Source organism: Phasianus colchicus, chromosome 5, assembly GCF_987193195.1.
Source record: "Phasianus colchicus chromosome 5, bPhaCol1.hap1.1, whole genome shotgun sequence".
Taxonomy (NCBI): domain Eukaryota; kingdom Metazoa; phylum Chordata; class Aves; order Galliformes; family Phasianidae; genus Phasianus; species Phasianus colchicus.
This window is the reverse complement of record NC_143440.1, coordinates 34,855,038-34,871,078: the sequence shown is the minus strand read 5'-3', so window position 1 is coordinate 34,871,078 and position 16,041 is coordinate 34,855,038. Positions and strand designations below refer to the sequence as shown.

Sequence of the window (16,041 nt, the reverse complement as noted above, 5' to 3'; positions counted from 1 at the left end):
GTTTCCTTATAGTTTATAGCTATATTATCTTAATACAAATGGATTTAATGTGGCTTATATTCTATGAGGTCAATTTACTTAGCATATGTAGTTCTTTCTTTTACCTACATTTAAATTAGATATAAGAAACCACAGCATTATTTCTGGTAATAAATGAGAGGGCTGAAGACTGTTGGACAAAAACAAATGATGCCCTTCAAAGGAAGATACAGTTGGGATCTTGCGTAATTGTTTCTGCATTACTGTTCCCAAAGGACCAGCTGAAGAGATTACCTACTTCAGCCAACCCCCAAATGTTTGTTGCCATCCTCTTGCCAAAGAACACTGCCTTGCCAGATCCACTGGTTAAATTATTTGTGCTACCATTTTCTAATTCATATCAAAATGAGTTTGGTTGGCAAAGCAGGTAAGCAAAAAAAACCTATTATTTTTGTGGTTTATTCTGGATAATTTTAATATTCATAACCTATAAAATAATGTCAGCTGAAGCTCCTGCACGAATGCTAATAGGTTGGCAGAAAAGGCTACTGAAAAGCAGTATGGGGTTGGTTAACTTCACTATCCTGTCCTTGATTTGTAACTCACCAAGTAAGACTGTCAAACATAACATTAATTCTGGAAAATGATTCTCAAATTGGGCAATCATCATTATCAATCATTGTAGCCTTCCTGTACATTTTGGAAAAAGTTCATTAAAAATAGACTTTGCATTTAGTAGTACTAACTAGTAGTTTTGTAAATATCCTTCATACAAATGTCAATGCTATTACTTTTTCCTTTAACTTGGTAGCTTCCCTGTCTTTAAAATAAATGTAATTGTAATTAGCTTTTGTTAATTGTAATTAACTTTTCTAATAGACACAGAAAATCCTTTGGAGGAGCTGTATAAATAGATGTAAATTAGCTATGCAGATCTCACCATGAGCGTTCAAAGAAAGTGGACAATTTGAGGAAATATACATTCTATTTGATATGACTAAAGTTCAGTAAAATGTTTTACAGATTCAGTTTGAAATCTATTTTCTATGATTATTTAAAGATATTTTTTTGCAAAGGTTTGAACTTTCTACACCTTCTACCAGTCTTCGTTCAGATCAAGTATACAGAGCTTGAAAGGCTCTCAATTGTAGAAACTCATCATAATTTTCAGTCCATTTAAACATCTATATATTACAATTATGCAATATGCTTAAGTCACTTAGCAGCTCAGATTAAATAAGCACATATCTGTTCTTCATCAGTTTGTTATGAATTACTCAGGTAAAGAGTGAATTGAAAGCTTTTCAACAATGAGTGGGAAAATTCATAACAGATCACAACTGAACAAAGATAATTTCATGAAATCATCATTCTTTTGGGTATGGGCATTTGACTTTACACTTTCTAGACTATTTCATGTGCATCCTCCTGATAGGAATTATGTGGTGATGTTTAGTATATATATCTTACCCACCATTTGAGGCAGAATGACATTTCATTGTTCTATCATAAACATTACTAGGTTAAAGAATCTACAACTTGATTTGAGCCTAAGTTCAACCAGTCAGTTTAATAATAGTAGGAGAAGATAAGTGAGTAAAAGAATAATAGTATGAAGTTGAAGCACTTTAGAGTCTAATTACCAAACAATATGCAATGTGTAGATTCAGGACCATAAGATGGTCCTGTATAATGTTAATTTATTTTATACAAAAATTGGAAATCATTAAAAGCATATTGCAAAACACAACAAAAAGATAATGAGAATATTATGGTTCCAATGCTTACTTACCATTTAGAATAATTTCTCCTTCTACACATGCTTAAGTGGGGTTTCTCTACATTACATTTTTATAAGAAAAGAGTTTTTTCTTCATTCATCAAACATGAGTTATAATTTTACCAGTGCATGAGATTTAGGATACAATTATAAATGCTCTCTTGTATTTAAGAAATCTGGAATTTGTGAAAGTTGGGTGAAAACCATTAGTGAGGAACACAGAGTAAAAATTCACACAGTACACAGTGTATTTTAGAACATGAATGTAGATGAAGTTCACTTACTGAAAATATACATCTGGACAAGTGGACAAGTCTTACTCAAAATGAATGCTAGTTCATGTTCCCGGCTGTATGTTTTCTATAATCAGCTACAGATGTGACAGGAATTGCTTTCACATAATGATTTTGTTCAATTTGTATGCATCCCTCATTTGGACAATTTGTGAGGTGTTAAGGGTGTGTGCAGATGAATGAGTTACCCTCCGAACTCATTTCCCATCTGTATGGGAACTGTTAAGTCACAGTCTGAACCAGTGATTGAGCTCCTGGTAAAGGGACGAAGGGAGCACAGGTGGAAGCAATTCACCTATGTAACTGAAAGGAGTGGACCACTCCCCCAACCTCACTTAAAGGCTGGCAGCCACAAGATTATTTCTTTTTCCATGTTTGGTGGACCCTAATCCTTGTAAAGGGGTAAGCACTATTCCTTCTTTCTTTAATGTACCAGGTTGTGACTGCTATCTTTCTTAGGTATCTGCTGTTTCCTATCCTTAAAGAATCCTCTGCAGAACTGCCTGCAACATGCTTATGCTGCACTGTACCACACAAAAAGCATACAAATGTGTATTGTTATTATAGAGTAGGTAACAAGAGCAAAGATTTTAGCACCTTATCTTGTTGATAAGGTATTTTTTAATCTTTCTGTACTTAAGAAAGATTTCTTGGACCATATTTAATTTACCTTACTCTGTTGTGACTTTATAATAAAATCACGGTCTGTTTGTTGTAAAGCGAGAAAAAAACTTTTCTTATTGCTTATAATAAGGAAGGATCGACTTCACCAAGTCGATCAACTTGTTAGCACTGTTACAATCCTACAATACACCCTTTGTGAACTAACAAATGCACGGTTTTTTAGACATACTCACGCAAGGGCTGCTCTGAAAGTAATGCTTCATTTTTTTACTATGTTGGCTCATGGCATCAGAGGCTGATGGTAGTGATATGGCCCTAGAGGTTGAGCCTTCCCACCAATGTTCTGTGACATTTTGTTGCTGTGTGACAGACGGCAGCAGAGGGACAGTCTGATAAAACATTTAATTGCGTGTGAAGAAAGGTGTGTCACTGAATTCCTCTATGCAGAATAAATTGTACCTACTGACATTCATACACACTTGCTGAACATTTATGGAGACCGAACAGCAGATATGAGCACAGTGGGGGTGTGGGTGGTGTGTTTCAGCAGCAGCAACAACGTGGAAGACAAGTCACGTTCCAAACAGTCATACAGATTTTTATGAGCATGGCATGCAGGCTCTTGTTCATCACTGATGAAAATTCATAGCTAATGGTGATGATTAAGTTGAACTGAGGATTTGCTCTATCAAAAAATGTTGTTGTGCTCATTGTAGCTGTTGTAGTTTCCATGGAAATAAGTAGGAGGCATTACTTTCAGAGTGACCTAAATAGATAAGGAGAAAGAATCTTCTGAAATGATAATTTGAGTTTTTTTCTGCACTACTTTTTTTCCTATTTTACTACTCTTCCCTTTCCCACTGCATTGTATTTATACAACCTATATTGCTACATCTGTGTAATTATAAAGTTGTCCTTGCACTGGTTGCCTCAACTTGAGTTAAATCATGGTTTTACTAGAAATAATGGAGAATATAAAGAAGCCATTTTGCACAGTGTTAAATCATACTGCTTAGAAGCATGAGTGTGATACACACAGTTGACCAGTTCAGTCAGAAGTGCTCATGACTATCTTGTCAATGATGAGCTACCACACAGTAATCAATGGGAATACTTTCCATTTCCAGATAGCTAGAGAAAAAAAAAAAAAAAAAAAAACAAAACTTTTATTTATCAATATGTTAAGCTTCAATATGCCTCCTTCAACAGTCTGAGACGGTCAGAAAGTCTTCTGGCCCTATGCTGTTTTCTTAAAAGGCACAGTATTCATCCATACTGTTCTGTCATTTGCTACCTCAGTTGCTACTATTTTCTCCTACTATGTCTTTCTCCTCACTGGAATAATAATTTTTACTGACACAGATTGAACTGCCTGAACTCCTACAACAGAAGTAGCAACTCATGCTTGATACCTCACAGCTAATGCTGAGTGTTTGTTTGAGGATTATAAAGGCTTACAACTTCTAGAACACAAAGATCTGAGTTCAAGTGATAGGAAGTCTTTCTTTTCCTTCAGGACTAAAACTAAATGCTCAATGGGAGCTACTATACTGTAAGAATAACTTTTTTTTATTCCTTGTTTACTCAAAGCTGGGGAAGGTATGGTCTGGGGAGAGAGAAGAATAATGAAAGCCAAATGTGTGCTAAGTAAGTTCTTAGATTTAGTAGCAGCTATACATATACTGAAGTATGGGCTTTTTTCAGTTATAGTTTTTAACAAGCCAAACTGAACCTTAAGTGCTTCTTCTTGTCACGTTAGTCATCATTAAAGTTTCTGACATGTTTTGTTATTACTGTTAAATTCTAGCATCAATCCTAAATCATAATACAGGTGTATGCATCTGTTGATCAGTCTGAGATGACTACAATGTATGAAACCTCATATTAAAAATAAATGATAACATATCCATGCAATAATGATTTTATGAAAGCACTCTGCCTTTCATATCTATTGATATTTTTCTGCAAGAAAACAGATCACAGTTCCACATCCACAGTTCCACTGACATACAGAAAAATAAACAAAAATAAGTTGGAGAACAGACCTGCATAACATACGGCTCAGGGACTTCATGCGGCCTGCAGAGCAATTTCTCTAGCATGCCAGCTATTTAGCAGCAATGTGTACTGTTATAAAAAAGCAGGGTGTGCATCCTGGCTGGGCTTTTAACCAACCTCTCAGCTGTAAGCAGCTGATGAAAAGTGTATCTCTTCGCTGGCCATATGGGTAGGTGGGAGGACATTATTTATAGGAAGAAGGGGAAGGCAAGAGACGCTGGACGGTCAGGGGGAGGAGGAGAATTCAGTTCTGGTAAGGGAGAATAATTACTGTAGTACAGAAGATTGGGTCTCATATTAATATAGCATTCTAATGGCTTTCATATTTATAGGGAATATCCACATTCGAGAATTTCATCATTGCATCTATTCTTGCTTCCATAAATACAATATCTGAATCTAGCCTAGCAAATTCTTGTGGTAAATAAGTGCTTCTGTCTGTTGCTACAATTTTAGACCTGTTAGGAAAATTCAGACTATACAAAGCGTGATGTGCCTAAGTTCAGACTACGGTTTCAGGGCATATAAAATCCCTTACGGCCAACACTTACTAATGCTTTTTCTTATCCACTTTGACTCTTTTATCAAATATTATATTTTACCAAATAATTCAATGTTATAGTTGTGATACTTCATAAAAATTTAAAACTCTTGGTTTTAAATTCTGCCTAAACCACAGCAGGATTTCAAAAGTAGATGAACTGTAAAAGCAAATACATGTTTCCCAAATGCGACTATCTCAGGGTGGTAAGAGACAAGATTACCATACAACAGATCATTTCTGCCAAAAGAAAAAAGCCGTGTTTTCCTTTACTGTCATCCTTCTCTCCCTCTTTCTGCCACTTTTAGTGATGGTGAGCAGTTAAACATGATATCCTGTGGGAACTAAGGTCAGGAACATGAATATACCTGTGAAGATGACTCCCTGAGAGTGCTCCTGAAAGTGTTCTCTGATGGAAATTTCAGGTAGTAGCTTTCTTGCAGATTTCTCTCTTCATGGCCTTGAATGCCGCGTTTTCAGGAAAAGCATAAAACCGTCTGGATGCAGGGAAGAGAGCAAAAGAGAGGGACAGTGGGACACATGTAATTTATTCTTAGTCCAGTCAGAAGAGGTATGCCTCTTCCTTCTGTCTCTTCATCCCTTCCATAAATATTTACTTGCTTTGTATTTGCATTTGACCTCCAGGTTAACTGTGATTTACAGCATTCTACAGAAGCAGTCATGTCAAATACTTAAACTGGGAGGCTGGAGTACATTAACTTCTCAGCCCATCCATTTCAACTACACAAGACAGGTGAAGAGCTAGCCCTATTGAGACTGTCAGAGCAGAGCTTCACAAGATTACACAAAAGAGGTCCCTTGTCTTCTGGAAGATGTTGAGAAGTATACAGTTAGGCCATGAATGTCACAAGAAACATCACAGTAAGGAGGTACAGTATGCTCATGGTTAAAAAGGAAGAAGAGTAAGCTGCCTCTAGCTTTTTGTTTCTTTCTTCGTGTTTATCTATTTAAAATGCCCCTGACTTATTAAAATAATTAGCATAATATGAAAATATTTTTGGATTAAGTCTAAGACTGGTTATTTTAACAATGAAGTGAATGATCCTGGATGGAGAAACATGGGCAGAACACAGAAAATTGCTGAAACAAATGCAGACTAGCTATTAAAAGGGAACTATTTTCCGATGGTAAAATTGCAGAAAAATCATAAATCTTCACTGATAATGAAAGTGCTGGGCTAATACAAACAGTTTTTAATAATTTGTTCTTATTTTATTTTATAATTCAATGTCACTTTGAAGATTTTCATAAAGTATTTCACAAGGACAAGAAAAAAAAATCTAAAAGTAAAAAATATCTGATTCAGAAGACAGGCCCACAATGCTCTGATTCGCTTAAGAGATGTTGCCTTTTTACCTCATTTGCATATTCCTCATAAATATTCCTGGGAAATATTACTGATTTACATTCAGCTTTTTACTTGTGTGTAAAGGGTGCAGCCTTCAAAAAGGACATGTTTTCTTCAGTATAACAGTATACATTTGTTTATTTCTGCAAAGTGTCTGTGCCACTGCAGTTAAATTTGCAACCCGCATCTTGAGGGTACACTACTCAGTTTCAAGTTAGGATGGTGATTTTCATATCCATATTTTTTTTCCCTCCAAGTGAGATGGAAAATGTTCCAGCAAAAGCATAAAAAAAGCTATTTTAAGATCTTCAAAGAAAAATTAATATGTTGCAGTGGTGATATTTCATCTTAATCTGGCATCGCCCAGGCTTGTCTCCTTTCAAGGAAGGAAGGACATCTGGGAATGAGTGAAAGCAACAATAAAATCAGATCGTTTTACTGAAATATGATGGCATAGTTGTTTCTTGACAGTTATATATTCAATGAGTAGGAATGAGTGGTATGATAAAGGTGCATGATTTATTGTTATGTGCAATTACGTGAGCTGCACAATATTGAATTTTTACAGAGAGCTAACTGATGTTTTAGAAAAAATATGAAATAGAACATGGCTAGACTTATGGATATTCATAGAATAAGAGAAAAAGTATGTTCCAAATATCTCAAAAGAATTGCAGTTCCACTGTAAAGAAATCAAGATTTCTTTGGTCTTTCATCTAATGCCTAATTAAGCAAGGAGAGTTGTTACTATGATATTCAAGTTGCTGTCAGACAACAACCTAGAATATGAGTTTGAGCTCATTTCCAGTAACTTCTATGTTTAATATTATAAGCGTACATTATGTATATACACTTTATAGTATAATATGTATAATAATATTAGTATGAAACAATCTACATGTATATACGAAAGCTCATGTGAAATACATTTATCTTTCTGAGTCAACATTCAGAAATACTAAATCTTAACTGAAAATGAGAAGGGAAAGCCTAGTAAAATGAACAGATTATGGATAAGACTCTCTTACCTAAATAGTGATGAAAGATCTTGTTGTTTTGTCTGTTCTAATTGAAAGAAGGAAGACAATTACTATGTATATGTTCTTCCATTAGATATCAGGAGGAAGAACGAACTTAAGCCATGCTGACAAAGAGCAAGCAGACACATACTAGTTATGGATTAATTCAGACTAGAAACAAAATTTCTAGCTCTTACTCAACTGAGGTGCTGGAAATCTCAGGATGTCATGACTATTATTCCAATATTTTAAAACTCTTACATCTTCCAGAATCAGGTTCCTGTTTTACTTAAAGGACATCTGCTAGAATATAAAATTTTTTGCAAATGTATAGATAAGATCTATTGTGTACACAAAATATTAAAATAAAACAAATTGCAGCAGATAAAATATTCTGCTACTTTATACTGTAAAAGTACCATCCCAAACAATAAGCACCACTGAAACACATTTTAGGCTGCATTTCATTAAAATTTCATTGGAAAGGTGTATGCTAACGTTTCCTCCCTTAGGTCTCTTAATTGAAAAAGTTGCAAATTCTTCAGTAAAAGATTTTATAGGATTCTCAGTCTTACTTCCATACAGCAAAAAGGGAAGCGCTGGAAAGAAAGGAAGCCTTAGTTTGAGTGACGGTGTCATGAAATAGTGTTATGAAAGAGAGAAGTGTGTGGCACTGGTGGTATGCTGTCTTGGTCGCTGTCCTAAGCATCAGAGAAGAGATGCGGACCTACAGGAAAAGAGAGGTGCAGCGAAAACCATGGAACCTGTGGGTGCAAAACTGTACCAAATACAGTTTCTCGGTGTGAATTTTGGAATCTAGTATTATCTGGTCTTGACATGGCTGCATCAGAGACTCCTGGTACTTAGCTGACAGAGGTAAGTGGAATCAGATGTTTCTTGTTGAACATTTCACTACTCAATTTTACTGAATTTCTAAGAAAGCTGATATCATCCCCACCTCATTTAGATCGGCACTAGTTGTAAAAGCAAACAATTCCTGGTTCATCATTGCTACACAGAATTATTTAATTCAGCGTTTAAGAGAGAAGTCCTGTTTTTATTATTAATGTCTTGATAACATCTCCAGTGTGGTTATATTAAAACTTAAGCAACATTTATGACATTTTTATTTTTATTTTTATCTTTACATCTCCATCCATAACTGTGTACTGTACCACTAGAGCAATATGCACAACTTTTCTTCGTATTAAACATCAAGGATGAAGATGACCATTGGAGCATAATGTTTCTTCAACTCAGTCAGGCAGCTTAGTTCAAGGAGAAAACACTTTTTCATTCTAGACAAGCTTTTAAAAGAAAACCATGAATTTTCAGAAATTTAACCAAACCCAAAATATTTGTCTACAACTGGGAAACAAAAAATTAACTAAATTTGTTTAGAAACTACTTTTATTGTAATATGTGTTTTATGTATCAGTTGAATTCTATTAAAAAGTATTCTTCTTGGCATTATTTTAGTCTTTTTTAATTGGCAAAGTGCCTCAAAAGCTTTTACTTCACTCTTAAAAGCTCTTAAAAGCCCTTAAGAGAGATACTGTTGGTATGTGCTCATATACAGGATGCTCACTGCACCTCAGAAAAGAGAATTGGGATGTTATATGAAAGAAAAGAAATAGCTCATATTACTGGATCAAATTCAAATTGAATGTTTCTGGTTATCTCAGATTAAAATAGGAGTATACACATAATCTACTCAATAGAAAATACCAAAGTGAAACCTATGGAAAATACTGATATTCTAGCTTTTTGTTCTGATATAGAATTACATTTCCCATAGTATGGGAATTCAATAACATATTCTACAAATCACACATCTGTGAATGCATGATTTTGGACATATACTTCTGGAGTGTTTATGCAAACTTTTATAGCTATTTCTGGGCAGGTCTTTTCATATTTTGACATTTTCTCACAGACTTCTTGCAGAATTTCTATAATTCCTCACTATCTATGCTAGTGCAGTATGATGTTCAGATACAGGCGATGTTCCGATCAGGTTACATTTTCCCTCTGTGTATCTATCCACCTCAACACTACCAAATTGCAAATTCTCCTGTCTTTCATACATGTCCCACATACAGAGATATAAACAGCAGATATATAAACAGGAGTACCAGTTTCACGTTAGGAATTAAACACACCAGACTCTATCACTTTCCTATGGGACACTCATGAGTGATAGATCTCAATGTTGGTAAGAAGATTTTCTGTAATTATCTACCTTGTTTGTTGTTTTATATGATAGCTGTAAGTTAAATACTCCTTTAGACCTCCATATTTATACCTTTTCTTCTTCAGTGTTTCCGTACCTGAGTAACTATAAACAAATGTGAATTCTTTGGGTTTTCTTCTAGTTCAAATTCTAGTGAATTCTTTCTTGATATGCTATGCAAGGCAGTGGAAAATGAAAAAGAGGGTTGTTCCCTACTGAAAAAGACAAGTTATTTTAAGTTACAGGGAAAACATAATTATAGGTAATTACCACAGATTACATTTTCTACATACATGCACTAATTAAATCACCTATTAGATGATTATATTTTTAATAGATTTTTACTGTCTATTTAGCTTTACTGATAATAAATCAAATACATAATAAATGTAAAAGGACAGCATCTATAAAAATTATCCTCATAAACATTTAAGTTTTGATAAACATTGCAAGAATATTCCTGAAGTATTGAGAGAGAAGAATAATAGTCTTTATCCATCTCCAGTCAATTGTGAAGCCAACTCAATAAATACAAAAGTTTTAGTTCCTTATATATTCTATTATTTCCGTCAAGATCAAAAGGCCAATAGAAAGCAGTTCACATAGTACTCAAATCAGACTAGTTTGGCTGGTAATTGCTATAAAAAGCATGTATGAAAAGGGAAAAATGGAGAAGAAAGCAGTAGTTTTTGCTGGTTATGTGTGGAATTGCTGTTATCTTATTTAAAAGATGTATGAGCAATAACAAAAAACAATGTTAAATAAAATATGTATCAAACTAAATTAGCAAAGGTTTAGGGAAAGCAGTATTTCTTCTTTAAGAGACTTTCACAGTATGATGCCATGTAAGATAATGGAATGGATGCACCCATTATCTTATAAACTTCTCTCTCAATTTTTAGAAAATCCATAGGCACATAATGTCTGAACTAAAATAAATTCAAGTAACAGGAATTCCTTGAGATAAACCTCTTTATATATCCCATTACTGATGCACATTTTTAATTCTCACCTTTGACTTGCTTGGTGATCAGTTCAGCGTCTTAAAACAATGGTATGTATGTTTGTAGTCATCTTGGGAAAGAAAAATAATTCTATTCATCTTGCAGCTTTCTTCTTAAAAGAATGCTTCTTAGAACAAAAAGAGCCTTCTCCCTAACCCCAATGACCCTGCAAAACTTCCATAATATTATACCTTTTTACTGAGTCTGCAAATAAGTTTCACTCTGGCACTTTGTATTTATGTTCATTTCTTATGTACCAATCATATTAGTCTTTTTTTTGGGCTTCAATTGCTTTTGGATTAAATCCCTAATTTCTCACTTCAAAAAGTAACAGTAATGATTTCTCCTATCTGGCTAATGACAATTTAGCACTGTCACCATGTGAGATATCGTATCCTTGTTGTCCTGTTTCTGCCAAAAATTTTATCATAATAAATGCACTAGAATAAGGAGCTTCTTTCTATGTTGGCATACCTAACAGCTGTTTATTTTGATCATGGAAATGATTCTTCAAAGCCTCCAACTTTTTCTCAATAGCAATCTGGTTTCAATTAAAATGTTTGTGGAGAAATTTGGTATAATAATAACTGAAAGTTATATTTTGAGTTTTTCAGTCACAACATTCACTTGATTCTTAGATCTAAATTCCAAGGTGCTTTGGAGGTACACGTTGTAGCTTAGAGAAACTGTCAATAGAAACACATATCACCTCATAGTAGAAACTAAGAAAGATTTGTAGTCACACCCCACAGCAGAGGCTTGGAACTAGATGATCTTTAAGTTTCCTTCCAATGCAAGCAGTTCTAAGATTCTATGATTCGTTTACTGGAATATACTTGATCTGATATTTCTCTTTGGAAATTGTCGCCTGCCTGCATAGTACCAAGTCCCAGAATTTGGATCCAGGCAACAGTCTGTATTGTGATATAAATTCTAACACCCGAAAACTATAGTCAACAAGATATGCACATGTGTTGGATAACAAACAGTATGCACCACTGATCGTGGTTCAGCTTCTTTTTTGTCATAATGCTTCCAGTATTGCTGGACTAGACCGTGGCACCTGCACGTTTGTCCTTGCTAACTACAGGAGAGCAGTGTCCTCGACTCAGCAGTGCCTTAGACATAAGCCTGGGTCTGACATCAAGGTCACAGTGTCTTTAGTAGCTATCTTTGTCCAGAGTCAGTGATGGAGAAGGAACACAGTGAAGTTACTCAGCCTGCTATAGTGACAGGAAAGCCATAAAAAAATAAAAAACTTACAATAAACAGCAACTTCCTTGTTGTCATTGTGAGAAGTCCATAATGTCATCAGGTCTGTAACTCCTTTCAGCTTTAATACCATCTCAACCATTTCTACTTCCAGAGCATTTTAAACCTATTATCATCCCTCTCACCTTCCATTTCAGCTCCGTGCATTCCTGTTTCATCCTTGGTACAGTTCCCAAAAATTTAAACATTATTTTACACACAGTTAGGACTACTTCAGGGGCAGCCCAGTCCTGGAATATTATTATTCAACACTGTTACAATTTGTTTCACCAGATTCCTTCTGTAAGGACTATGGGGGGCGGGGGGAGAATATCTCTCACTAGCAGGCATAATTAATTTTGTGTTTGTTTTTAAAATAATCAGCTAATTAGTGGTGTGACATAGTTCATTTATGACTTTAAAAATATTTACGATCCTTTATGGTTTGATTCTATGCTTTGGAGGAAAATTACTGTGTTCAGAATATAGAACATTGCCAATTTTCTTGAAAAAGATTTGGACTACTTGTCTAAAATTGCCATAGTAGCTGGCAGTCCATGATCCAGACCATTTCTTCATGTGGGAGGAATAAGAGATTTATTCCAGCTGTTTTCTTTTTCTAGGTATACTGAATAGTCTGAAATGCATTACAGAAACCTGTCTTCTGGGAATTCTGTCTCCATGAACCACTGCAGCAGTGAGTAGAGCATGAAACCAAATTTTTGCCTTGAAAAATCAAACTCCCTAGATAAAGTCATGAAGATGCAGTTGTTTTATGAATTATGTCTAATATTAAATAGCAGCTATCAACAAAATAATCTTCCCATGCCTTCTATTCACCAAAATAACAGCAACATAAAAATATGTATCACAAAATAGATGGCCTCCAACAGTTTCCCTTTACAGCTACGTTAAATGTACTTAATCCAGTGTGGATGGCAACCTAAAGCAACTTTTATTCATATCCCCATGATTCAGCTTCACCTCAATGAAATGAATACCGCTTTCAAAGAAAATTGAAAACCAAATCAAAACCAAAAAAACCCTACTGTCATTATAATACCTGCAGAGTGATACCACTAACGGACCTGACTGTTTGTTTCTCAGGAAGAACAGCTGTGCAACAGACTGTCTGAACAGTCCCTATTACAGAATGCAACATGGAACACTGACACAAAGGAAGCACTACACCAGCTGGCTTTCTGTCTTAGAGCATTTCTATTCCTAGATGATTTACCTGTTCTCAGTCCTGTCACCTTAGCACTTCTACTACCCAATTAAAAAATGATGTTGCTGGATTCTCTCTGCTGTAAATTAGATATGTTATTTATCAGATCAAACTGCTATTTTTTTTAAACTTTGCAATATATTTTTAAAGTTAGCTGCTTGATTATTTATTTATGGTATATTTTGTTCTCTTGTAGAGTTTAGATCAGAAAAATTCTTTCCTAATGTATTCACATGCAGTGATCTACATTTCCTAATCATAATCATGTCAGCAAAAGTGGAGCTGCTCTTAGGATAACATTTTAGTCTAGAAAATGATTTCCCTTTAAAATGGATTCAATGGACATGATGATATAAAAAGAAGATGCAAAATTGCACACAACAGTTTGCATAATCAAAACAGATATGTTTTGTATTCAGGGAAGATTTCTTTTTGCTACATTAAATGGAAGAAAATAAACCTTTTGGAATTCTGCAAGTGTGCTGTGGATGTAAAGGCAATAGCTGGGAATTCCAGTAGGATTATGAGGAGGGTGTACAGAAACTAAAATAAATAAATAATGAGTCAAGATAATAGGAATAATATCAAAGAATAAATGGATTTTTTAAAAACTACTAAAATAAATAAATAATGAGTTGAGATAAATAGGAATAATATCAAAGGATAAATGGATTTTTTAAAAAACTGACAATAGTCTATTTATTTCAAATTGGAACTGTGCTTCATTTTCTGCTTTATAACTAAAGATAAATTTATGAAAGCTTAAAATATCGAGATATTTTTGTGCAAGAAATTTACAGGTCTTTTAGATAATTGTGAGCTCAAATGAGATATAATGAATGTGGAGCTTTATTCAGTAAATAATGCCCAGGGTATAAGCTTACCTAAATTCAGAACAAAACTTGCGCATATTATGAAATAATTTTTGAAGTGCTCTGCAGGTGTTTCCTAGACACTACTGCTCCAGAGAAGACAGACTTCAAAATTAGCGTTTCTCTTCCTTAATGAACAATAAACTTGATTCAACACATCAAAATAATATATTACAAATGGCTACATAAAGTACTGTTTATTTTCAAGGACTGTGTGAGGATAACACTGTGACAATATTGTGAAGGGTACTGAATAAAAACCAAAACCCTCTGTTTATACTGCTGTGAATGAATCAGTGGTAAAGCTGGCCATAAACGCTGTTTCCATCTCAGCGAATTTTAAAATATTTCAGTTATTTTTCTTGTTCTGCCTTAGAAACAAATCAGAGCCTTCACAAAGGGACTAGGAAGAGTAAGAAAGAAGAGTAGATGGTAGGCTGCAGATTAGACAACCCAAGTGTTAAACAGAGGATATAGGTTCAAGTTCTCTTTCTATCAGTCTTCCACTGCTTGTGTCCTAGACTCAATTGAAGCATATCTGAAAATGAAGGGATATTAGGTTTTCACTGAAAACAGTAAGTAACAAAGAAGATGACAAGGAGAGGAGAAAACGAATTCTAAAACGTTACAAACTTTGCCCTTCTGTCTCTGGATTTCTTAGAAGCAGAATTCCTGATTACTGCATGCATTTTTCTATACTCTCTTCAGTGTTACAATTTAAAAAAACAAAAAACAAAAGAGAAAAAAAAAATTTTCTTTGGGCAAAGGTGACATCAAGTTTTACTCTAAAGCAAAAATAAGTGGGACAGCAGAGGAGATTTTGACTTAGTAGGAATTTAGGAATTTCTCCTATTAAATGATGTTTTTGTATAGGTGGAAATTATTTCTGCCAGTGCAGTTGCAAGTCAATTTTCAAGCGCTGATTTAGTAATGAGAAGTAGCACACTGTCTAGAAGTAAATGTTTAATATATATCTTTCACCTATACACAAATGCCCTTGCTCCTGAGTCATAGGAAGAGTTGTTGTTTAGAAGATAATCACAAAGACTCAAAAAAGGCTGCATTAGCAGAGCCTCCTTACTATGGCATGAAAAGAACTGTACCTTTGATCCTGTAGCTCAGAAATGAAAGGTTTCAAATTATTTTAAATAGTTTGGTATAAGAAACCACCAACTAATAACAATTTACTAGTTATTTATTGATCAGTAGATAGAACCTTATTTTTATTTCTTCCAAATATCGGTGAAATATTAAGAATTTATCCAAGGTATTTGACCTCCACTGCAATGATTACTGACTGCTTCATGGTTTTTACTGCATTTAACTTCATAGTACCTTTGTGAGATAAAAAAGAGCATTTTTTCATACAAATGAAGAGCTGGCAGATTTTAAGATAAATGATTAAATTTCTAAATACATATTTAAATGTTTGAATCCTGCTAAATTCAAAGAATTAAAATGTATGAAAGGAACTTAAAGATCATCCAGTTCCAATCCCCCTGCTGAATTGGCTAGCAGAAAAAGTACACGTGGATTGCAGTTGATGGAAAATGAAATTATATGAGAGAAGCTTTTTGCCACTTTAATGACCACTACAAATTAACAGGAGGAATCTTCAGTCACTCTAATGTGCTCCTGCTTTATATAAATTCAAGAGACATATTGTCAAGAAGACTACTGAGCCACAGAGATGGAAGGTACTTTTCTTCTCATCAGAAGTCAACACAGGAATTGACATAGTAAGCCTCACAGGATGTATAAGATTTATTCCTGTATAGGTCTTCCCTTGT

At 34.5% G+C, this 16,041-nt stretch overlaps 2 long non-coding RNA genes across 2 annotated transcripts; both read left to right on the top strand.

The window, feature by feature from the left end:
* Positions 1-2,432: 2,432 nt before the first annotated feature.
* On the top strand, positions 2,433-6,257 carry LOC149917847 (uncharacterized). Its single transcript, XR_016467294.1, has 3 exons — positions 2,433-2,454; positions 5,584-5,700; positions 5,921-6,257. It is a non-coding gene; the product is annotated as an uncharacterized LOC149917847 (long non-coding RNA).
* A 1,997-nt stretch (positions 6,258-8,254) lies between these two features.
* LOC149917846 (uncharacterized) lies at positions 8,255-13,927 on the top strand. The gene is made up of 3 exons (XR_016467293.1): positions 8,255-8,539; positions 12,775-12,848; positions 13,259-13,927. It is a non-coding gene; the product is annotated as an uncharacterized LOC149917846 (long non-coding RNA).
* The last annotated feature ends 2,114 nt before the right edge of the window (positions 13,928-16,041 follow it).